Genomic DNA, 26,883 nt, shown 5'->3' on the forward strand with positions numbered 1-26,883 from the left:
ATTTCAAACATTTATTGCTTCCAAATTGCAAAATATAGAAACAGCTTCAACAATGCGATGTCGCAGCGTTGGAAGAGTGTCAGGCATAGGGGGTTAAAACGTGGTCTTTGAGTAGTCCTCGCGCGAGTGACGTATACCTCGCAGCCATTTTCTTTATGTCCCACTGTCGCCGTATGTTTTTTCCACAAACGTGAATTTGTGTAGCTTCGACTTTCACAGTAAGGGCCAGTATTGAACCATTTTTGTTTGAACGTGCCTATTGTTAGGGATTAAAACAAGCAAGTTTATCCACATTGTGTGCTCTGAAAACCAACCTTAAACGGCGTATATAGTGGATTTTCAGTGTTTAAAATGTGTAATAGGGTGTGCTGTATTCTTGTGACGTAACAAGCATCTGTGAGCGATACATATATGGGCTTCACTAATTCTACAGGGTGCTCTTTGCTTTTAAATGTTTTATAATGTGTTTATTTTATCCACATGAAAAAGTGGCTTGGCGTCCAACGGATAATGAATCCATTTCGTAACAAAGAGATTTTGTAACACCTGAAGATGACAGCAAAGTCTATCGAAACCTATTGTTTTAAATAAAAATATATTGTGCGATTTTAGCTTTTGAATGTTTTTAGTAAGGTTCTTTCGTATTATGTTAATCTAAGAAGTATATGTTTTTCTCATACTAAGCTCTCTTCGTACTACATTGCCTACCACCAGAATGTGTTTTTTTGTATTCAGTGTGGTATATTTTTACCTATTTCAGTCAATGTTTTCCCTAAATGTAGAAAGCCTGTATACTGGTGAACAGCCTCAAGTCCTTAGGAAATATTTCCATATGCTTGTCAGTCACTAAATTTTCGTCATTTTTCAAAATATTTACCGAGTGAGGAAACTGTTGATCCAGTTTACAAATGTCGCAACATACTCGAGGATCCCGAATGAGTGTTTAGTATATTTTCAAACAATTTCCATTGCGAGTCACCTACCGATTTACTTGCAGCTGCCTCTGAAACACACGACAGCTTTTTCCCTGCAGGACTTGGGCTCTGTTTGGTGACAGGTATATATTCCTTTAAGTTCGGTTTGTTCTTTTTGCTGCTCTCACCGTTATGATAAGTGAGCTGCAGTAAAACTACTTATACAAACATATACCTGACTAGTCACGCTGGACATGCACTGACAGTACAACCTGTTGCCTGGTGCAACTGGATGAACGAGTCGTGTGAAACTTGCCAGGGTTGAGTAAATCCAAGTTGGTCTGCCTCAACCACTGTGCTTCAGTACACATACACCCTTGTGTCTACGTTGCTGCAGGTTGAGCTGCTTTAATGGTTGCAGCGGAGACAGGGGCAGGCAGGCTGGAAGGAGAGTTTGTACGCCTCCGCCACAGAGTCGTTTGTAATGTAGAGATATGTGTAAATGTAAATTTCTGTCATGTCTTCTATAGCAGATGGTAATAAAGCAATCGGAGACAGGGATCGTTTCTGTCGAAATATAGGGATTTTGTTTTGAATATATTGACATGGAGTTGGGAGGCGACTGTAAATCTGGCCTTAAATTTATTGACTGCCAATCTATGAGAGTGCCAGGTTGACGTCAAGTTTCACCTCGGCATATGCTGCAAAAAAATTTACACAGCATACATGAAACTGAATGTGACGTAAATTTAACCAATAGTGGGTGTAACATGTAAATCTTCCGTGCATTACTAAACAATTTGTGTCATTTATAATAGCATCAACTAATCATCAGAAGTGAGTCGAACTGAGTCCACAAAGCAGCGTTGAGGTTCAAAAAGGTACAAAACTATTTCAGAAGTGCACAAACACTATCTGTTGAAACCGAGGAAGTCTGTGAGGAGTGAAACTACAGGAAAAATCATTCTATCGAAATTTCGCGAACTAATTCCTGGGAAATAACTTTGCTGTCCATAAAAATTACTACGGTCTGACCACTACAAGGAAGGATCGCCATATCGTGGAGCAAACACATCGTAACCCTTACACACCTGGTCCTACCATCCGAGAACAAGTAATGGACTCCCTGCATCGTTCTGTGTCATCACACAGCATTTGTTGGAGGATAGCAGCAAACAGAATAGGGAATTACGTTTCCATGCGTGGGCGTTAACACTGCAACACAAAAGGCTGCGTTTGGAGTGGTCCCATGATTGGGAAGTATGGACTGGTGATAAATCGACTCTCATCGTTTTCGGCAATGAATCGTGGTTCCGCACTAACTGGTATGATCATAGCTGAAGAGAGTAACCTCAGGAGATGTCCTGTTCTCCCATTGTTTTCGAAGGGAACGCTGTTGTTGTTCTAGGCATCATGGTGTGGGAAGCCGTCATATATGACTTCAGATCACAGCTGCTAGTGATTTAGTCAACTCTGACGGCATAACGGTACATCACAGACATCCTAGGTACACATGTGTCACCCACGCGATTACATCTTGGTGCCATTTTCCAACAGGACGGTACCGAACCCCCCCCCCGCGTTTCAGTCTTGGGAAGTAGACTCGGTCAAAAATGGGAAACGGTGTAGAACAAAACTCTTCACCCCAAACGGGTTTCCCCCATACGTAAGGTTTTCATATTTATTCTGTCCTGTAAATAGTTCACCTTTACTGTACTGGAACAAAAATGAATGCGTGCACTGCACGACTAGTGAGGAAGATCCTTGGCTCTGTGTTTAATGTTGTCTATGGTTCACTTGCTCGCCTGTCAGTTATCCAGTGCTGGGGCATTCTTATTGGAGGCATAGCAGCGAGCAGTTGAGTTTCTTAGAGGAGGACGTTTGATATTTGTGAATCCGAGAGAAATTATCCAGAATACTTTATCATGAAGATGAAAACTTGTTTCTAAACATATGTTATTGATTTTATTGATGAAGAAGACATTTTCGAGGATTTTTTCTAGGAATCAAATGAATGCTCATTGATATATGATACGTGTCTGTGTGAAATGTGTGCATGATGTTGAGGTACTCCTATGGCCAACAAGACCTCCAGATCTGTCTCAGGTACAACATGTCTGTGACTAGCTGTGACATCAACCCAGTGTCACTATCCAGGATATCAAGGACCAGTTACGACAATTGTGGACCAGCTCTCCTCAGGATGCAATGTCTGTATGACACCCTCCCCAACCAAATCTCTGCATCCATCCAGACCAGATGGGGTGCATCATGAAGCTGACAAGTGGGCTCATACTGCCAAATTTGACAGTCTGTCCCGACTTTATGATCATTTTCTTTGGGCCTTTGTCCCACTTCAACGTGGGGTTGGCCTAGTTACTAAGGATTTGGCGTTGATAGTGTCAGAGGATGGCCGGATGACCTTCCTGTGGCCACCCTGTACCCTCCAGGATGGAATTAATATTCCACAGCAGTCTGTGTCTAGTGGAAGCCATGAAATAGTGCAAACGTTTTAAATGTCAGCGAGTAGTGTAACTTGAGGCTGGACGTGGGGACCAGGCCAGCATTCACCTAGTGGGATGTGGAAAATCGCCTACAACCACATCCAGGCTGGCGGGCGCACCAACCCTCATCATTAATCCTCTGGGCAGATTCGATCCGGGGCTGGCGCGTCTACCCGAGTCCAGGAAGCAGCGCATTAGTTCCCTCAGCTAACCTGGTGGGTTCTGATTCGATTTTGTAATAACTGATATAACATTACACACTGTCTCAAAGCGTGGTGTTTCCTTTCGCTTCCCGCTCCCCCTCTGGCTGGTTGGCCTTGTTCATTTGGCATTGTAAAACTGTGTAACTTGGTCATAAATTCAATAAAATTTTCCCTGGTCATGGAGAATCCACTTAGCGAAAACATTAACTGAAACACTGAAAAATCATAATTTATAATAATTGTAAACTGGGATCATATATGGTCAATAGTGTCAGCTACACGTTGTTTTGAATGCACTAAGTCACGCATAGCACATGGCTTAGTGCGGCTAGATCCAGCACCACTGCAAGTGGGCTGGAAACCGAGCAGCCCATGGCACATTCGTCACTGATGTCTGAATTTTATCCCTGCTCACGAGATACGCTTCGCAGTAAAAGGTGCCTCAGAAGATGATCCAGAACATAAATTTTTTCAGCAATTCTCTCAGTGCCTACCCAGGCACAACTCATGGTTCTTCTGTCCACCTTCACTTCTGCCTGTATTTCTCCCCTACCTTACAAGTTTCATAGAAGTATTCCTGCTTTTATCGCAGGACTTGACTTTCTGGAGGTAAAGGTATGTTGGAGAAATGGCTTATCACAGTTACTGAGTTGTTTGCAGAATGAATCTTTTACCCTGCATCGGAGTGTACATAGTTTTAATAATTTTCTGACAAATTGAAAATGTGTGTCAGTGTGGATCATGAACGTGGAATCTTGCCTTCGGTGGTCGTTTCCTACGAGAGAGAATGTTGCGTGTTCAGTCTTGGGAGACTGTGTGTCTGAGCTTAACGTAAATGAAATTGATGTATTATTATTTTCTTTTTAAATTTAGTAAGTGGCGAAAAGTAACCACACGTTATGCTCCAAACATTTCACCATCAGTTAATACATAACTTTGTAAATTACACCTACCATCATTTTAGCCGTGAGTCAAAACAGTTAAATTGTGTTGCATTGAAAATTTACTTTCGCTAAATTTCTGAAGCTGGAGAAGCTAATTGATTTATTTTTATTCATTGACAATGTAACTGCTATTACGTATGGGTAATAGATATAATTGGATCCTTCATCACACGACACAGTGATCCTATTTCTACATTGTGGCCAGACATTTGTCTAACAGAGTTTAAACTAAGACTGTTAGTTTAAAACTGTTCTCTCTTAACCATCCCTAACACGGGGTACAGACGCAGATCAAACGCTGCCATATCCGGGACCAGACGTGTTTGGATTTTAAATTCTGGGTGAAAACATAAAAATAAAGACTGAAAAAGAATGTAAGAATCAGAACTGAAAAAAATGAAAAGAGCATACATGAAAATGAGAAATTTATACAATCATAAATAGTTTTCTAAACACGTTAAATTAAATCATTGTAAAAAGTTGTAAAACCAAAAGTCCTCTATGGGTTGGAAACGCTATGTTCGTCTGGATGCAAAACGGCGTTAGAAAGTTTTGGAAAAGTTGGAACGAAGAACCTTGCGAAAAATATTAGATCCAGTCAAGTGGAAGACAGCAATTGGATTTTGAAACCACATAAGGAAATATATTCTTTCTACCCTCAAATAATACATGAGATCATACAATGACGTCTTACACTCTATGGACATGTAAAGAGACTTGAGGAAGACAGATTAAAAAAGAAGATCCACATGTTCTTCCAAAACAGGGAATGAGTCAAAGCAAATGAGTGTGAAGGCAATACAAAAAAACTTAGAAAGAATGCAGTTTGCACGGGAGACCTTAATATACAGAGAAAAATTTCAGTCTAGAATTCAAGAAATTTAAAAGTTTTGTAGAAAAAATGCAATAAACAGAAAAACCTTTGGGAGCAAAGGGTCAGATGAGAGGAAAACAGCTCATTCTGAGGAAATGAAATAATTTTGGAGAAATATGAGAGAAAAGAAAAATAAATAGTTCTGTTGGTGTCGTGCTTAGTTGACCTGCAACGAAATAAAAAGAAAACAGTAATTAAGGTAGATTGATTTCTTAAGTTTTATAACGTAACAAAACCAACACGATATAAATAACTTCGCAAGGTATGACCATCAATTGGAAATTACTGTGTGTGAATGTAACAGAAGAAGCAACCAATGTCGCCGTCGGCTGTTAATGAGAAGCAAACGTGAAGGAGAAATACGTCAGTTCCTCACATGCGTCATACCTCTGTTTCTCAACTGCTGAACACCCTAAACAATGTCACGCAGCGCAGACCACGTGCCGTCCGGGAACTTGCTTCGCTGATTTGTGATCTATTGTCTTCCAAGGAGAATGAAACAGCTTAGCTCACAGCTTGTAATTACGTACAAATTGCAGTCAGGCGGGCTCCAGCACAGGAGCAACAACACCGTAAAAAGCAATGTTCACAGAAAGTTTATAGTTGAGAGCCTTGTAAACGCTCAGCGATGTAAAATTATCCACGAATAAGAGTTTGTGATGCTTTATTTTGTTCGGTCTTGATGCTCACTTTAATCGTTACGACGTTAACCAGTTCATAAGCGTAACACGAGTAATTTACATCATTCAGTGTAAATTTAAATAAGTGGGCTACGACTGAGATTTGGATCTCCGACCGTATAGAATATGTGCGGCGAAGCAACTGTCTTTTAAGAGATCACAAAAGATCATTGTTGCTTTAACGCACGACTTCTCTGAAAGGGCGCACTATTTCAAAGGTACTCGTTAATATTTAAATTAATGTAAATTTTGACATCATCATACATAAATGGAAAAGACCTTCATTATATAACACTACATCGCACTTCCCTTAGAATAACTCACTGAAGGAGCTGCCTCTCAAGCCGAGGGGACTGAAAAGCATTTGATACTCTGTTACAAAATGTTTATTAACTTGAACTGAATTTCGTGTACAAACGGCCTTCATATTTATATCTACACCACAGTTCAGATCTACAGACAACCTATAGCCATCGGTTATTTTGATAATTAAAGCTTTTATATTTACTCGAACATGGAATTATCACTTACTGGGATGGTCCAGTAGTAGGAAATAAATGTACATAAGGTCACGCGTAGAAACCATGCTAGATTTGTAAAGTATATGAAAAAGTATTTTGTAACCTGGCATCAGAAAGACAAATCAAGTGGACACATAAGCGTGACAAACAACTGTAGAACGTGGAAGGCAGATGCGTTTAAGAATATGTCTCACATTAAAATCAGCCATTTTGGTTGTCATCATAATACGATTACTATAGTAAAATAAAGCGAATGAAATGCAGAGGTTAAAAGTTATATTCAGTTAAGGTATGCTCAGAAGAATATTCGATGGGTAACTCAGGAGTTCGTCTACTGAGTATCACTGGAGAAATTCAAGGAAATGTTTGCACACACATAAGCGCGACAAGCACAATTGGGGCTGGTTTGTTGGCCAGGGGTGGAAAAAAATATACAAACACGCAACACATTCCCATACCTAATACAGTGTAGGGAACACGCTGGCATTCAAAACAGCTTCCACTTGTCTCGGAATGGATAACTACACGTTCTGCATATTTTCAAGCTAATCTTACACGGTTCTTCCTGCAAAATAGAAGGGAGCACAGGTAACTATGATGCATAAATAGCGATGACGCAGTCATCTATACAAAGTAGACTGCCAAGGCTCAATAATATTGACATCTGGTAACTGGTGACTATGGTAGATGTGACAAGACTCCTCGATGATGCTAGGTGTATGTACAATGGCCCAGTCGTCTTGGAACATAGCATCATCATTGGGAAGCAAACATTGTACCATGGGGTGGACCTCGTCAGCCATAATGGTCTCTTAACCACTTGTAGTGATGGGACCTTGCAGAGTAACCATGGGGCTCACAGAATATCGTGATACGGCAGCAAAAATTCTCTTGGGACGTGAACAGGGCCAGAAATTGTAAACAGTGTGGAACAAAACTCTTCTTATCAAATGGGATTCCTCCTTTCCTCCATATGCAAGGTTTTCGTTTCTTTCCTTCTCTGTAAATAGTTCACCTGAAAAAAAGACGAATAGGTGCGCTGCACGACTAGGGAGCAAAATCCTTGGCTCTGTGGTTAACGTTATCTGTTGTTCGCTTGCTCTACTATTAATTGTGCAGAGCAGGGATGTTCCTATTTGAGGCATCGTAGGGAGCAGTCGAGTTTCTTAGAGAAGGAGATTTTATATTTGTGAATCTGAGAGAAATTATCCAGAATACTTTACAATGGAGATGAAAACTTGTTTCTAAACATATGTTACTGGTGGAGAAGACATTTTGGAGGAATTTTTCTAGGTAACCAATGTATGCTCTAGAATGAAATGTTTTTTGTCAGATTGAAGGAAATCTTCGTCCCTCAGTCAGTTAATAACGCTCATGATTAGAGTTAATTTGATATCTTTCTTCTCATTATGTCATAAATAAGGCAAATGTTTGGAATATCTGTAATTTTTGTATTGAGAGAATTTCGTAATTGTTAGGATCTTCTTATGTTGTACAGTATTTTTTGAAAATAGTCAGAGTTTAATTTCACACGAACGACTTTCTTTAAAGTATAACTCTTCTCCATCATTGTTGGTAAAGTTTTGAATATTTTGCCGTGTGTGCATTGCACCTCATGGCACACGAAGCCGCAGATTGTTTCTGTCAAGCAAAATGCAAATTTTGTAGTGAGTAGTTTATTTTTCCTTTGTATGCAGGCTGTTTTTGTTTTTATACTGGTAACACCACGTAGCGCTCTATATGAAAATCACTGGCTTTGCTGTGTGCAGTCTGTGGCAGGTTGGCATTGTTGTAATATTCGCTATTGTAGTGTTGGGCAGTTGGATGTTAACAGCACGTAGCGTTTTGCAGTTGGAGATGAGCCGCCAGCAGTGGTGGATGTGGGGAGAGAGATGGCAGAGATTTGAGAGCGGATGATCTGGACGTGTGTCCATCAGAGACAGTAAATTTGTAATACTGGATGTCATGAACTGATATATATATTATGACTTTTGAACACTATTAAGGTAAATACATTGTTTGTTCTTTATCAAAATCTTTCATTTGCTAACTATGCCTATCAGTAGTTAGTCCCTTCAGTAGTTAGAATCTTTTATTCAGCTGGCAGTAGTGGCGCTTGCTGTATTGCAGTAGTTCGAGTAACGAAGATTTTTGTGAGGTAAGTGATTCATGAAAGGTATAGGTTATTGTTAGTCAGGGCCATTCTTTTGTAGGGATTTTTGAAAGTCACATTGCGTTGCGCTAAAAATATTGTGTGTCAGTTTAGTGTTGATCAGAATACGGAAAGAACGAAATGTCTGAGTACGTTCAGTTCTGCTCAGCTGTTTGAAAATCAAATTACGTAAGGGGTTTACCAGCACAGTAATTCAATAATTTTTCTAAGGGGACGTTTCACCTGTAGGTGCTGCATCTGCTAATATCTGTTTGCTTTCGAGACCGCCATTTGACCAAATACAAAACAACGTGCTTAGCATGAGATAACTTACGTTACATCCTTATGAGGAAACAGTTCGTAGTCAGAATTATCAGGTGGTGTGCTAAGCAAGCGTATTATTTTACAATGAACAGTGTAGGTAATATAAAACAGCTATTTTTATTCTGAGTAGAACAGTATTTTATTTCATTTCTAATCACAAACTGCACTTCATGTCGCTCAACTGTCGTAATGTACTTCAGTACTGAGTTCCTGTTGTATAGTTTTCACTGAGAACGCCATTAGTTACTTCTGGCGTTTAATTAGATTAGTTTTCATTATTTCAATTTTAGTATTCCATTAAGCTTGAAGTTTTGTTTCCGAACAGTGCTCACATACGGAACACACGGCCAACCAACAGTGAGTATTGCTCAGTAGTTGGACACGATATCTAAAGGTCACGTTACACGAGGAGAAAGTTTTTGAAAGAAAGAATATTCAGTGTTTTCATTTATAGATAAATTTGTATAGAAAGCTTACACACAGTACAGGTTTTATGGCTTCGGCAAAACGGTTTCCTGTTAGGGGACATTTGCATTACTGGTGAATGGATTCTGAATTCCAGCTCATCCTCAAATTCCCTGTTTTGGAGCCACCTTCGTGTTGTTTTGGTGCCAGCAGGGTTTGCAAACGCCACATTCAGTTCTGCTTTGACTTTTACAGCTGCCGTCTTCATATTTTTCGTCACTACCCTCTTCGATGACCACATGTCAGGATCACTCGAAACGCAGATTGTTGATCATCAAATTTAAATTATTCTCTATTAAGTTCTTTACGTTCTGTTGCTCATACTATTTGATATGAAGTAAGAATAGCTTTAATTTTATTATCTTTAATTATTTTAATTAGTACGAGGATTATCCAGAAAGTAATGCACCACATTTTTTATTGAACAACTCTTTATTGAACATAATGAGAATTACACACACATAAGAATGGTGTTTTACCTACACACTCTATTTTTCCACGTAATCTCCATCCCATTCTATGGCCTTCCTCCAGCGCGGAGCAAGGGCGTGTATGCCCTGTCCTATCAATCCCTGTTCTGGTGGCGGAGCCAGTGCTTCACTGTGTGAATCGTCTCCCCATCGTCCTCAAAATGTCTTCCACGAATGGCATCCTCTAATGGCCCAAACAAGTGGAAGTCGACAGGGCTAGGTCAGGTGTGTCAGGTGTGACAGCCATGGATGGACTCGCCGACCGCTGCAAATCGTGGAGCTTCGCCGAACCGCCTTCTGATGACCTCACCCTCCGTGCCTACCGACTAACTGTACGGCAGCTGCTCCATAGACTTTGGACAAGCGTTAGTGAATATTCCGCACAGTATTTTTCTCTGCAGTGAGAAATTCAATGACGGTACGTTGCTTGTAACGTACATCACCTACAGAAGCCATTTTGAAACTGTTCTGCAGCTACGCTATCTGTCGAAATTGACGGAAACTTGGCGCGCTCGATCATCAGACTTCAAATAATACATACGTCACGTTTCGAATTCGTATCATTGTTTTCGGCTGGGCAACCCTCGTAGTTTTACACTACTGGCCATTACAGTTCATCAAGAGTAGTGACTGGCGTATTGCGACGAGCCAGTTGCTCGGCCACCATTGACCAGACGTTTTCAGTTGGTGAGAGATCTCGAGAATGTGCTGGCCAGGGCAGCAGTAGAACATTTTCTGTATCCAGAAAGGCCAGTTCAGGACCTGCAACGTGAGGTCGTGCATTATCCTGATGAAACGTAGGGTTTCGCAGGGATCGAATGAAGGGTCGAGTCACGGGTCGTAACACATCTGAAATGTAACGTCCACTGTTCAAAGCGCCGTCAATGCGAATAAGAGGTGACTGAGACGTGTAACCAATAGCACCCCATACTATCACGCCGGGCGATACACCAGTATGGCGATGACGAATACAAGCTTCCAATGTGCGTTCACCGCGATGTCGCCAAACACGGATGCGACGATCATGATGCTGTAAACAGAACCTGGATTCATCCGAAAAAATGACGTTTTGCCGTTCGTTCACCCAGGTTCTTCGTCGAGTATACCATCGCAGGCGCTCATGTCTGTGATACAGCGTCGAGGGTAACCGCAGCATGGTCTCCGAGCTGATAGTCCATGCTGCTGAAAACGTCGTCAAACTCTTCGTGCAGATGGTTGTTGTCTTACAAACGTCCTCAAGTGCTGACTCATGGATCGAGACGTGGCTGCACGATTCGTTACAGCCATCTGGATAAGATGCCTGTCATCTTGACTGCAAGTGATACGAGGCCGTTGGGATCCAGCACGGCGTTCCGTCTTACCCCCCTGAACCCACCGATTCCATATTCTCCTTACAGTCATTGGATCTCGACCAACGCGAGCACCAATGTCGTGGTACGATAAACCGCAGTCGCGATAGGCTACAATCCGACCTTTATCATAGTCGGAAACGTGATGGTACGCATTTCTCCTCCTTACACGACGCATCACAACAACGTTTCACAAGGCAACGCCGGTCAACTGCTGTTTGTGTATGAGAAATCGCTTGGAAACTTTCCTCATGTCATCACGTTGTAGGTGTCGCCACCGGCGCCAACGTTGTGTGAATGCTCTGAAAAGCTAATCATTTGCATATCACAGCATCTTTTTCCTGTCGGTTAAATTTCGCATCTGTAGCACGTCATCTTCGTGATGTGGCAATTTTAATGGCCAGTAGTGTATGTGTTTGCAATATTTCCAGGAAATTCAATGGGCCTCCGCTTGTGTTCAAACTAAACTTGCCTTGTTCACAGAGGTGCACGTGGTACAGCATCGACTTCTCATTAGTTCATCCGTGTAACAGGAATATTGATTAACTCACACTTTTGTGGCGCAATGTGTTCAGGATTTTGTGGTATCTATGATTTTACTTTGTTCAAGTTTTTATTATGTGGTGGCCCTGTAAGACGTCTGTTCTAAAGATTGGGGAACTTTGTCCATAAATCTTTTCTGTGGTGCCTATTGCTTATCATACACGGTCTCCTTCGAAGTAGTCTCTTCTATAACTGATAAATTGCTCCCAACGCCGTTTCCACTTCCGAAAGCAGTCTTGGTACGTCTCTTACTGGCCCTTAGCTCACGAAGTGTGGTCTCTGAGATCGCGTGGAAATTTTGGAATTCGGTCTCCAAGGCCAGTTGTGGTGGAATGCTTCGATACTCCCTCGACGCTCCTTAAATTGCCAAGCCTACGATGTTTCGCTGACGGTTGCGTTATCGCCTTCTGCGTCTATTGTTGACACGTGCTATTGATAGGTCTCGAGTCTCCTAGAACGCGCCTCGTGAACTACGTACCAGATTTCTTCAGTACTGTACCGTATAGCTCAAAATGTGTTCGCACGAATGTGTGAGATTTAACTTTCCCGAGTTTGATGAAACTGGTCTATTGAGGAAGCTGTCAGTGATATAGATCAAGCAATAAACGAAAGAGACGACGATTTTACATTAGCCAGTGATCACAGTGCTGCTTTCGAACAAGTGTATCATTCAGAGGAAGAACTTGTAACCTCCCAACAGTTTAATTTCCTTAACGTCCCAATAAAAATGGGTGACTAACCTCTCAATCAAAATGCGACTCATATATATATATATATATATATATATATATATATATATATATATAAAACCTTTCAATAATTAACTGACTGTGAATCTAAACTGGAAAATCTAGACGTCAGCAATGCTGCCTCATGGCCCTGAAAAGTCATTCTAAATAAACTGAATATTCTTACCTCAATTATGTCGCCGGATAACGCGGATATATCTGCTCCTATAAGAAATTTTTCTGGCACAGCCTAGTGTAATGCTGGCCACTAGATTTTGTTATGTATAGAGAATACAACTGATTTTTCTTTACGATAACTGGCGTGACTATGGATAGGAGGAATTAGTAAAAACTTTAAATTGAGACGAGTGTTTGTCAAAAGTTATCTTTATAAGAAATATTATTGTTGAAAAATTACTGAAAATTATTTACATATGATTTTTATATAACAATAGTACAAAATGAGTTGTTGCAAATTACATATCCGCGCGGCAATAAATAATAACACTGCTCTCTGGTCTGCGATTCTATTGTAGCTTACATATCGCAGGCAGCGCGTGAGCAATCCATCGAAATTACGTCTGCTCGAGTGCGCTAGCAATAAATTCCTTAGTCATGGACCTCTTACAAACTTCAGGAAAGCTTTGATGAGGATCTGTCTGTGTCTTGGATGAAATCCTTAAAGTGTGTGTAAAAATCGAATGTGTTCTGACTGGTGGTAAGAGAAAGGTTGTTCCCAGCAATGAATGTCAATTTGACAGGCTTCTTTTTCTACCTGTCGGGTGGAATTGTTATTCGCAAATTTAAAACCTGGAGATTGTACAGTTTTTCAGAATGTAAAATTCGGTACTCTAGGAGTCCCTTTATGTGTGCAACTTAAGAGAACCACACGAAATTATCTGTTTTTGTATGATAAATAGTAAAATGCTGCAGGCTTTGTTTAGTACAATAAAATAAACTAGAAGCATTTAAACAACACTTAAATAACTGTAGAAATAAATGTTATATAGCATAAATTAAAAATTTCAAGTGGTTTCTGCCATAAATTTAGCTTTAAACATAGGGATTCCAGAGTGGTATACGTTACAGAAAAGTCACCTCGCCAGTTAAGGGCTAGATGGTATGCAGATTTTCGTTTATCTCTCCTATCGTTGCGAATCTTCGTCCTTTCAACAGGGTTGCCAGCTATGGAAATTTAAAAAAAAATCCACAGGGTCCAAGTCTGGAGAGTGCGAAGGACGAGGCAGCACAGTGATTTCGTTTTTTGTGCAGTAGCCACGCACTAATAGATTGCGAGGCGAAGGTCTTCACGGGCTTGATCATGAGCCGTGGTATGAACTTGGCGGCAACACATTGCATTCGAAGTTGCTGTTTCAGTATTTCATGACATGATCCAACTGAAGTGTTACATTCTTCTGCAATCTCTCGAACAGTCAGTTATCGACTGGCACTACAGTTTCGTTGACGTTCCTGACATGAGGGTCTTTGATAGACGGCGAAGGGTGTCGTGAACGATCATCTTTAACTTCCGTTTAGCCATCTGTAAACCGTGTGAACCATTCATAACGCCGAGTACGGCTTAAGCACTAATCAGCGTAGGCTTCCTGCATTATTTGGTGTGTCTCTGTAAAGGTTTTCTTGTGTTTAACACGAAGATTTACAGCAGACGTGTTCCTCCTGTGGCTCTGCCATCTCGAAATTAGCGAACTGTGTGACACAACGCTCTGCTCAACACAACACTCAACAATAGCTAACACACATACAACAATGAAACTTCTGGCAGTTACACACTAAACACAGGCGTGTTCAGGTATGCCAGCCAAATTTCGCGCTAGCACATTATAGGCGCGAAACCACGATTATTCCGCAAGTTTTTGAACAGATCTCGTGTATCACATCGTCCAAGTCCGGACAGTTGTAGTGTTTAATGGATTAATGGTTAAAAATTGGTTCAAATGGCTCTGATCACTATGGGAATTAACATCTGAGGTCATCAGCCCCTAAAACTTAGAAGTACTTAAACCTAACTAACCTAAGGACATCACACACATCCATGCCGAAGGTAGGATTTGAACCTGCGACCGTAGAGGTCGCGCGGTTCCAAACTGAAGCGCCTAGAACGGCTCGGCCACATCGCCCGGCAGTAAAGGTTATAGATTGCGTCTCGGAAATGATAAATTTAACTATAGCTCCTATAATTTATTTTCGCTTCCAAATCACTTGCGAAATTCATGTTCAAAGATGTGGCTGGTTAAGTGGTTTGTATTGATCTTCCAATTTGCATTTTCACTCGGAATTCTGTCTTCAGCAGGGGCGTTAGTCAGTGGGAAGCAAAACCGTCATCAGAATAAGCTTCTTAAAAACTGAAAGTAGGAAGACCTTTTTCAAACCTGTAGGCAGCAGGAACTTTCTGCTCTTCTTGGCATGCTTTTCGGATTACGGGTTAGAAGGTAAGTGGTGGTGTGCAGACTGCGACATTAGTTGCTGCTTATCAGGTACTCTTCGGAGTGGCTGTTGTACATCTTTGTACTGCAAGTTTTGTGTGGGAAGGTATTAAGATCAGACGGAGCTACCACTGCCCGTGATCTGCCCAAAAGGAACATCATTTATACTTTCTCCAAGTCGATTATAAGTTTTATAGAAGTAACTGTAATTTTAAAATGTATTCTTTAAAGTCCTCAATTTCTTCCGTTGCACAAAGTAAACGCTCCCTACTTTTCACTATTTGTAAAATGCCCTTAAATTGCGTCATACATTATTTCTTGGCTAAGCATTTTGTGTAAAAAGGGGCACATGCTCACAGAACTTTTCTGAAGACATATTTTCATTTCTTTAGGTCATTTAAAAAAAAAGTGGATTACAACTTCATGGTGTTGGATGTGTAGCTATTTAGTGCCGAATCTGCTAAATGTCAGGTTAACATCTGGAGAGAGAGTGCAATGCAAAATTACTTAAAATTTCCGCAGAAAAACCCACAATGTTTTCCTGGCTGACTTAAGGCACCCCCAGCATTAACAGGAACCATCATGTTATCTGAAATGGATACGTGACTGTTATAACGAAAATGCATCAGATCTTTCAGACTGAAGCAACCCCGTGACGCTTTCAACTATTGCTTGTTGCATCGAGTTAATTTGGTTAACGACGTAAAGGTAGCTCTGCTGGTAGGATCCTACCGGATATGTGTTGGATTTGATTGGACGCAGTACTGTAAGTAGGCTAGCTGTTTTCAGACCAAAATTTTATCCTTCTCAAGGCGTGGCGCAATTTCCGTCAGAAACTCATCAATATTTATGTGAAATACACGTCGTGCATGCGCAAGGCAATGTTGGCCGTTCGCGGTATCACAACGTTAAGTATGCGAGCTATACCATGTTCTGAATTACCCTTACAGAACATATAATGTGCCGTGATGCCTTTGCTTGGAAAGGCAGAAATTACTTAACAAGTGACTGTGTGAGTCTTACCAGTATTCTTGTTATCACGTATTGTACTGTAATTAAGTTTAATTCTCTGTCCTTCTCTTGGTGGGTGCAGTATTACAGTTTTACTGCCCACTATTGTATGTTGAATTAACACAAATAAAACAAAAGTATTGGCAATTGGAGGAAATAAGGAACAAAAATTCTGCTGAATGGAGAAAAACTAGAACAGGTGCAAAATTTTAAGTATCTTGGAAGCAGGATAGACACCGACTGGAAAGGCACCACAGAAATTAAAACAAGGATAGCAATGGCAAAAGAGGCGTTTTATAAGAAAAGGAGAATCTTCTGCAGCGGTATGGACAGAGAACTCAGAAAGAGACTCATAAAATGTCTTGTATGGAGTGTTCTTCTATATGGCGCTGAAACATGGACTATGAGGAAAAAAGACATGGCGGAAGATGGAAGGAATAAGTTGGATGGACAGAGTAAAAAATGAAGAGGTACTGAGAAGAGTGGGAGAGAAAAGGCAGTTACTAGATGTAATAAAGAGAAGAAAAAGAAATTAGATTGGGCATATATTAAGAAAGAATGACGGACTGATAAAAACAGTTTTAGAAGGTTATGTAGAAGGGAAAAGAAAGCGAGGAAGGAAGAGATTCCAGATACTGGATGACATGATGGACGGTACAACATACAGCAGCCTTAAGAAGGAAGCAATGGATCGCAGAAAATGGAGAGGCAAAGGACCTGCTAATATAGCAGATAACTGATGATGATGATGATGATGATTGTATGTTGATATTTTTTTTTCATAGGTTGCAAAGCACCATTTTTTCTGCTGCTTACAGACTAATTTCAGCAAATATTCATATTTCCGTTCAGAAAATAGCGTTTACTTAATGTTGAGCAAATCAGATCAAAAGGAAGGATTGCAGATCAGAGTTTGAGTCAGATTTGATGGGGCAGGAATAAACTATTTCACACTTGGTAACACTCTGTGTTCCACTGCCTGCTCGTCTTCTACGTGGCTGAAGAGGACCAAGACTCAATAATGCTCTGAATGTCAGACACCCAGCACTACTCACGGAAACGGCGATAAAAAAAACCCTGAATGTAAGAGGAAAGGAAGTAAATCATCTGCGATCTTTTTGATCAAGCAATCCCGATTCCCCTAAAATGCAACTGTGGGAAACTTAACCAATGTGTTGTTAGACGAGAATCTGAAGCTAGTTCCATGGAACAATCATTGAAGTTGTGCTGAAGGGCTCGTTAAAAGAGAGGCAGAAAAACTGGAAAGAGCAGTAATTGAAAAAGTTCCAACCTTCCGCCCGTACAACAGAACGGCGGTTGTAACCACAAAGTTTACTCCAGGAATGACGGATGAAGCACTGGCGACTCAGCCGCAGTGGCAGACACACCGTATTATGAGAAACAAGTTACCAGAGTTCTGGGTGTAGCAGGTACATAGAGAAGAAATGATGAGCGCAGGAGAAGAGTAGAAGAAAGATACCGTTACATTCGCTTCCTCCATGTACACTACTGGACATTAAAATTGCAGATGATTGGACAAATATATTATTGGACGAATATATTATACTAGAACTGACATGTGATCACATTTTCACGAAATTTGGGTGCATAGATCCTGAGAAATCAGTACCCAGAACAACCACCTCTGGCCGTAATAACGGAATTGATACGCCTGGGTATTGAGTCAAACAGAGCTTGGATGGCGTGTACAGGTACAGCTGTCCATGCAGCTTCAACACGATACCACAGTTCATCAAGGGTAGTGACAGGCGTATTGTGACGAGCCAGTTGCTTGGCCACCATTGACCAGAAGTTTTCAATTGGTGAGAGATTTGGAGATTGTGCTGGCCAGGGCAGTAGTCTAACATTTTCTGTATCCAGAAAGGCCCGTACAGGACCTGCAACATGCGGTCGTGCATTATCCTGCTGAAATGTAGGGCTTCGCAGGGATCGAATGTAGAGCCACGGGTCGTAACACATCTGAATTGTAACGTCCGCTGTTCAAAGTGCCGTCAATGCGAACAAGAGGTGACGGAGACGTGTAACCAATGGCACCCCATACCATCATGCCGGGTGATACGTCAGTATGGCGATGACGAATACACGCTTCCAATGTGCGTTCACCGCAATGTCGCCAAACATGGATGCGACCATCATGATGCTGTAAACAGAACCTGGATTCATCCGAAAAAATGACGTTTTGCCATTCGTGCACCCAGGTTCGTCGTTGAGTATACCATCGCAGGCGCTCATGTCTGTGATGCAGCGTCAAGGGTAACCGCAGCCATGGTCTCCGAGCTGATAGTCCATGCTCCTGTAAACGTCGTCGAACTGTTCGTGCAGATGGTTATTGTCTTGCAAACGTCCCGATCTGTTGACTCATGGATCGAGACGTGGCTGCACGATCCGTTACAGCCATGCGGATAAGATGCCTGTCCTCTCGACTGCTAGTGATACTAGGCCGTTGGGATCCAGCACGGCGTTCCGTAATATCCTCCTGAACCCACCGATTCCATATTCCATATCCATAACAGTCATTGGATCTCGACCAACGCGAGCAGCAATGTCGCGATACGATAAACCGCAATCACGATAGGCTACAATCCGACCTTCATCATAGTCGGAAACGTGGTGGTACGCATTTCTCCTCCTTACATGAGGCATCACAACAACGTTTCACCAGGCAACGCTGGTTAACTGCTGTTTGTGTATGAGAAATCGGTTGGAAACATTCCTCATGTCAGCACGTTGTAGGTGTCGCCACCGGCGCCAACGTTGTGTGAATGCTCTGATGAGCTAATCATTTGCATATGACAGCATATTCTTCCGGTCGGTTAAATTTTGCGTCTGTAGCACGTCATCTTCGTGGTGCAGCAATTTTAATGGCCAGTAGTGTAATTCGACGATTCATGTGGTGCATTTCTACCTGATGCTCTTTCATGAACAAGTCTCCTTATGTCTTCATAGCTACCTCAGCCTTAATCCTTCTGAACCTACTTACTGCATTCAAGAATTGATTTAGCTTTACAGTGTTTAGTCCCACCCCCCTTCCCTAGAACAGCGTGTATTAGCAAACCACCAATGCCATGGAGACATAGGATGTGTTGTTTCATTCATTTCTTCTTATAGTCAGGTTGTACCATACTTTCCTTTTTTCTCCAGTTCGATTCAGTGCCTCCCTCATTAGTTATTCGATCTACAAACCTAATCTTCAGCTCTCTTCTGTGGCACCACATTTCAAAAGCTTCTGTACTCTCCTGTTCTACACTGCTTGTCTTTCACGTTTCACTTCAGTACAAGAAAAATAAATTCAGAAAATACTTTCCAATATTTGCATTTATTTTTCATGTAAATAAATTTCAGGTTTCTGAAATGATTTTCTTGCTATTACTGATCTACATTTAATATCCTCTCAACTTCAACCACCATGTCGTTTTGCTACGCATAAAGCAAAATTCCTTTCTACATTCAGTGTCTCATCTGCTATCTAACTGCCCGCATCTCGTGGTCGTGCAGTAGCGTTCTCGCTTCCCACGCCCGGGTTCCCGGGTTCGATTCCCGGCGGGGTCAGGGATTTTCTCTGCCTCGTGATGGCTGGGTGTTGTGTGCTGTCCTTAGGTTAGTTAGGTTTAAGTAGTTCTAAGTTCTAGGGGACTGATGAACATAGATGTTAAGTCCCATAGTGCTCAGAGCCATTTGACCCATTTTTTTGCTATCTAACTCTCACAGAGCCGCCTGATTTAATTAAACTTCAGCCGATTATCTCTGTTTTACTTTTGTGGGCGTTTGTCTCTTAACCTCTTTTCAAGGCAGTATCGGTTCCGTTCAACTTCTGTTCAGAGTCCTTTACTGTCTGACAGAAATACAACGCATTAGCGAACGTCAAAGTTATTACTTCTTCTCCGTCAGCTTTCATTCCTTTTCAAACTTTCTTCTCGGTTTCTTGTTCAACGTACAGATTGCATGACATAGGGGATAGGGTACAATTCTATGCCAGTCCCTTCTCAGCCACTGCTTTCTTTTCATGTCCACCTATTCGTACAACTGCAGTATGGTTTCTGTATAAACGTGTATAGTATTTCGCATCCTGTATTCTATTCGTGCCATTTTTAGAACTTAGAATGTAACCCACTCAATGTTGTAGATAGCTTTCGTAAGTCGATAAATCCTATAAACGCCAAAAATGGTTCGAATGGCTCTGAGCACTATGGGACTTAACATCTGAGGTCATCAGTCCCCTAGAAATTAGAACTACTTAAACCTAACTAACCTAAGGACATCACACACATCCATGGCCGAGGCAGGATTCGAACCTGCGACCGTAGCGGTCAGACTGAGGCGCCTAGAACCGCTCGGTCACAACGCTATAGCCGTCGATTTGGTTTCCGTTAACCTGTTTTCTAGGATAAATGGCAGCGTTAGTATATCCTTACGTATTTCTACAGATGTTTGAAACAGATGTTTCCGAGGACGGCCCCGTTTAGTTTTTCCATTCTTCTTTAAATGAGTCGTGTCAGTATTTTACAACCACGACTCAGTAAGTTGATAGTTCAGTAATGTTCACACCTGTCAACACTTCCTTCTTTGAAATTTAAATTCTTGCGTCGCTTTTGATATCGGAGGATATTCGTTAGTCTTACAGATCTTGCAAGTAAAGTAAACTCGTGTGGCACAATTGGCTGGGTGTTCGTCTGGAGTGATGTCCAACTGCCTGTTTGAAGTTCTTTCAACTGACAGCCACGTCGGGGACTAAACCTACCCCAGTAGCCCTACCGCGGAAAGGGGACCTACAACTTAACGCGGAATCCGAACGATGTGTCGTTTATGACATATCTACACGTCACTGAGATCTGAAGGCAGGCGTTAAGTCAGACGGAATATTGTGTTGTCTTACTTGGATTCTATTCCGTGATTTTACGGTCTTCAGGTTTGTAATGTACCACTAGACGACCAAGTCTGACACATATTTTGCACACTAGGTGGGTTTTGTCATGGGCAGCTTTCTCAAGGATTTCAGTAATTTTGAGACAGTGTTTCCATTTAGGACGTACAGAGTTTTATCAAATACTTCTCGTAGATCACATCTCTCATCTTATCTTCATTTACTTCCACTTCCCTTTCTATAACATTGCTTTTATGTTCATTTCCCTTATATAGCCCTCCTACATATTCGTATTCCTGCCATTTTAGCTTCTGTGGTTAGAACAGTTTTGCCGTCTGAGGTCTTGATTTTCATACAATTGCATCTCTTCTCTCAAAAGGACCCTCTAATATTGCTACAGGTGGCATATAAGTTTACCTTAGCGATATATGCCCCTGTATCTTTACATTTGTCCTCTGGCGTTATCTGCTATGTACTCTTCACTTTCTCTCAGTCTCATTGTTTAGATGTCTGCATTCCCTTTCTCCCGCTTTATTTGTTCCATTTTTACGTGATCTCCTTTTCCAATAAAATTAATTATCTCTGATGGGCCTTGTCTTTCTGATTTCTTATCCCTTACTGCCGTGACTAATTCGTCTCAGAAAGCTATGCATTTGTCTTTCCCTGATTTTAGTCACTCGCTGCCCAACGCTTCCTATGAAACATCCTCTGGGTCAATTTATCTCAGATCCCACTATCTTAATTTCCTACCGTTCCGAAATTTCTTTGGTTATAACCTACAGCTCGTAAGCAACAAGTTATGGTCACAGTCCGTGTATGCCCCTGGAGGTGTTTGAAGTTTAAAATCTGATTTGGAAATATATATTACAGTAGTGCCAACACACGGCACATTCTCTACGGCAGGTAGCATACCTAGAGGTTTCCAGGCGCAACAAAATTTTTATTTCCAATATTTCATGCAGTGAGTGACCGAATTCAATAATTTAAAATGCTGTCACATTTTACCATTTAAGAGCTATACTCTTATGTCTAAGGTTTAACACGATAAGTCAGGTATTAATGATAGAAACTGTACATATGTTCTGAGACAGCTTAAATCCCGTCGCGTATATTCTGCAGACTGTAGTCCGCCTGTTTAGCTGGGTGGTAATGTGCTTGCCTCCTATGCAGCGGGATCGTGTTCGATCCCCGGCCGGCTTGGAGATTTTCTCCGCTTGTTGACTGGGTGTTGTGTTGTTCTCTTCATCATTTAATTTCATTGACACGCAAGTCATCCAGTGTGGCATCATCTGAAATAAGAAGTGCACTCGGCGGCCGAACTTACCCGGACGGGGCCTCCCGGCCAACAATGCCATACGATCAATTCATTTGTTTCCCCAGACTATATTCATCCATTGGTGAGGACGAGAGCACTTAGCAACCTTCAACAAACTTTACACAAAATTTCAAACGAATGCGAAACTTTTTCTCGGCTAACAACCCCCTACAAAAGATGAAAGGTGAAAAGTTTAGGCCTACTATATTTTTGCTTTCATGCAGAAAAACTGGGGCTGCAAAGATGACGATTCAGTTTATAACTTCTTTACTATTAATTCTACTCGCGGTACACTTTGCTGACAGTATCCACATACACCACTAAACGCAACTGCAAAATTATAACGCTGTTCGATACTTATTTCGGCAGAATTGACTTTCACACCTGGGAGATGTATTCTTTAAAGAGTCGTGGACGGTGTCTGCTGATCTCTGTCAGACCTTTATAAAGGGTGACAATTATTACTTTATGGAAAAAAACGTACATTACTTACAAGCTACTCCGTGCACACTCTATTCGTAAACGTCGCTACAGATATTTGGATTTAGGTTATGACATGTTCGATACGTCTGCCATCATTGGTAATGATGTAACGAAGACAAATAGCGAAAATCTGCATATCCCGCTTAAGTGTCGGAACATCGATACTGTCGAAGATAGCCGGCCGAAGTGGCCGTGCGGTTAAAGGCGCTGCAGTCTGGAACCGCAGGACCGCTACGGTCGCAGGTTCGAATCCTGCCTCGGGCATGGATGTTTGTGATGTCCTTAGGTTAGTTAGGTTTAAGTAGTTCTAAGCTCTAGGGGACTAATGACCTCAGCAGTTGAGTCCCATAGTGCTCAGAGCCATTTGAACCTGTCGAAGATAGTAGGACTTAAGTCGTATTACTGTTCGTTTTTGGAACATCACCTGCTGCCAGCTTTATGGAAGAGGCGGCGACACTTCCTACGCAACCCATCCATCATTTTGCACGACAATGCGCGGGAGCATACAGAGCAAGCTGTGGCTGCTCTGTTCGGTCGATGGGATAGGGATGTACTGTACCATCCACCATACTCCCCGGACTTAAGTCCTTGTGAGTTTGATTTTATTCCGAGGGTGAAGGAATCACTTCGTGGCACTCGTTTCAGAACTGTTCTAGAGATTCGACAGGCAGTAGACCGTTCCATTCGCACCATCAACACAACATGCTCTGCCAACGGTATACTACGCCTTCCACATCGCTGGCAACGGGTTCTACACAACGCTGGTGACTGCTTTGAAGGACAATAACAAGTGCAAACATGTAACTCCTTTGTATCGGTTGTCAATAAATACACTCCTGGAAATGGAAAAAAGAACACATTGACACCGGTGTGTCAGACCCACCATACTTGCTCCGGACACTGCGAGAGGGCTGTACAAGCAGTGATCACACGCACGGCACAGCGGACACACCAGGAACCACGGTGTTGGCCGTCGAATGGCGCTAGCTGCGCAGCATTTGTGCACCGCCGCCGTCAGTGTCAGCCAGTTTGCCGTGGCATACGGAGCTCCATCGCAGTCTTTGACACTGGTAGCATGCCGCGACAGCGTGGGCGTGAACCGTATGTGCAGTTGACGGACTTTGAGCGAGGGCGTATAGTGGGCATGCGGGAGGCCGGGTGGACGTACCGCCGAATTGCTCAACACGTGGGGCGTGAGGTCTCCACAGTACATCGATGTTGTCGCCAGTGGTCGGCGGAAGGTGCACGTGCCCGTCGACCTGGGACCGGACCGCAGCGACGCACGGATGCACGCCAAGACCGTAGGATCCTACGCAGTGCCGTAGGGGACCGCACCGCCACTTCCCAGCAAATTAGGGACACTGTTGCTCCTGGGGTATCGGCGAGGACCATTCGCAACCGTCTCCATGAAGCTGGGCTACGGTCCCGCACACAGTTAGGCCGACTTCCGCTCACGCCCCAACATCGTGCAGCCCGCCTCCAGTGGTGTCGCGACAGGCGTGAATGGAGGGACGAATGGAGACGTGTCGTCTTCAGCGATGAGAGTCGCTTCTGCCTTGGTGCCAATGATGGTCGTATGCGTGTTTGGCGCCGTGCAGGTGAGCGCCACAATCAGGACTGCATACGACCGAGGCACACAGGGCCAACACCCGGCATCATGGTGTGGGGAGCGATCTCCTACACTGGCCGTACACCACTGGTGATCGTCGAGGGGACTCTGAATAGTGCACGGTACATCCAAACCGTCATCGAACCCATCGTTCTACCATTCCTAGACCGGCAAGGGAACTTGCTGTTCCAACAGGACAATGCACGTCCGCATGTATCCCGTGCCACCCAACGTGCTCTAGAAGGTGTAAGTCAACTACCCTGGCCAGCAAGATCTCCGGATCTGTCCCCCATTGAGCATGTTTGGGACTGGATGAAGCGTCGTCTCACGCGGTCTGCACGTCCAGCACGAACGCTGGTCCAACTGAGGCGCCAGGTGGAAATGGCATGGCAAGCCGTTCCACAGGACTACATCCAGCATCTCTACGATCGTCTCCATGGGAGAATAGCAGCCTGCATTGCTGCGAAAGGTGGATATACACTGTACTAGTGCCGACATTGTGCATGCTCTGTTGCCTGCGTCTATGTGCCTGTGGTTCTGTCAGTGTGATCATGTGATGTATCTGACCCCAGGAATGTGTCAATAAAGTTTCCCCTTCCTGGGACAATGAATTCACGGTGTTCTTATTTCAATTTCCAGGAGTGTAGTTGCCACCATTTGAGTTCCAACCCTCGTACATATATTGGTATGAACAGTTTACTACATAGTTTTTATAATAATGCGAAATAGAGATTTATCTGCGTGTATACTAACAGTCATCTGTAGCATGAGTAGTTTGTCCCTTTATCCCATTACCTTGATGTTATTTAAAAAGAGGTTACAGTAACATGATGTTCATATGGTTGTTGTTTGAGAGACGTAGTACTGCAGCACCAAGGTGAATAAAGTCATCGGCTTGACTACGTTCTACCAGTTCCACTTGTAGTGTACACAATTTAGTTGTTTAGAAAGTTGGATAATGTAATACCAGACTGCTAATGAAATGAGAAAATGAGTCATCTATGTTTGAAATGTATAAATGTTGTAATGTACGTGTTCTTACGAATGGCGGTAAAGTTTTAAGTTGGTATATTGAGTCAGCCAGTGGGTTACATGAACAAGGTTTTATATGTGCAGGCAGAGCACGGTTCGTGGTCATTGATCTTCGTCTCTTGGTCGGTGAGGTTGGTTTCGCAAGACCTGGACAGCCAGAGAGTAGTTCAGGCTTTAATGTTATTTAGGACACAATATTTAGTTGTCCACCAGTTCGGGACTTAGAAATATTGCTAATGGCCATAGAATCATATTCCGGCTAACAGTGATTGAACATTGCTACAATGGTGAATTTCAGTTGTGTAAGGACTTGTACGTACTTGTTGAACATTCGAATTTTGTTTGCAGTTTCAGTGACTTGGTGCACGGCTCCACGCCTTTAGTTTACATTCGTCACTGCCTGCGAACGCTCTGCTCGTTCTGAACAGTCAATAATTTTGATATTTTGTTTCTATATTGTGTTTAATAACACCCTGTGCGAGGCCGGCGTTCGGAACAAATTTGCGTGTGATTTGACTAAACGAATACTCAAGGTTAATCCCTTAGTTGTAGCCCAGATAATTATCCTGTGGGGATAATATTCTTAAACTTCTTTTTATTGTCCTCAACGTCCTTATTATAAATTTGTTTCCTTATTTCACTGATATGTATATGCTAAATTAATGTGCTTCGTGATAGATCCATGTTGTTATAAGGGCTTAAAGCAGCACTGCGTGACCGAAACCCTGTTGTTCAGATGAGCCATATTCAGTTTTACGATCATGTACTCGCCCTCTGGCGGTTGGGTTGCAACGAATTAATGTAGACGGGTAACTAATTTCTCATAACTAACTTGTTACCGAGCCCCAGTGAAGTTGCAATATGGAGCACTGCACACTATTTCTTTCACTACAAGGCTTCTGACCGTATTCTTTTTGTTACTTCTGTAGTGAATGTGGGACTAAAATAACTGATACCCTTAGGAGATACCTACAAGCAAGCAAGAGAGTTGAAATAGCGCAAATGAGACGTTGTACGTTTTCAAGCCACCTCACATTGCATATGTTCCGTATCTTACTTTGATCCCACATCTGAGATCTCATTCAGCAGTTTTTAAGGACACCACTCACGAAGTATTCAGCCACACAAAGAACACCACAAGAGCGCCTAAAAATGGAGGCAAACTATGAGCGGAAGAAAAAATAAAAGTAAGAAGAAGTTGAAGATTCAGTTTTGATTGACAACAATCACCAAACCAAATAGTCATCTTTCAACAGTAACGTGATTTCCAGTTGCGAGTTTCACACCACATCTGTTTCGAGCCTATAATATCCAAGAATTAACTGGATAAGGCCAGGACATAGAATACATAGATTAGTTTGACACTTTTTTCGTGTGAAGAAAGAATGTCTACTGAGGGCATAGAAACACATATACACTTCCCATTGTTTTCAGTA

This window comes from Schistocerca americana, chromosome 6 (genome assembly GCF_021461395.2).
Source record: "Schistocerca americana isolate TAMUIC-IGC-003095 chromosome 6, iqSchAmer2.1, whole genome shotgun sequence".
NCBI lineage: Eukaryota > Metazoa > Arthropoda > Insecta > Orthoptera > Acrididae > Schistocerca > Schistocerca americana.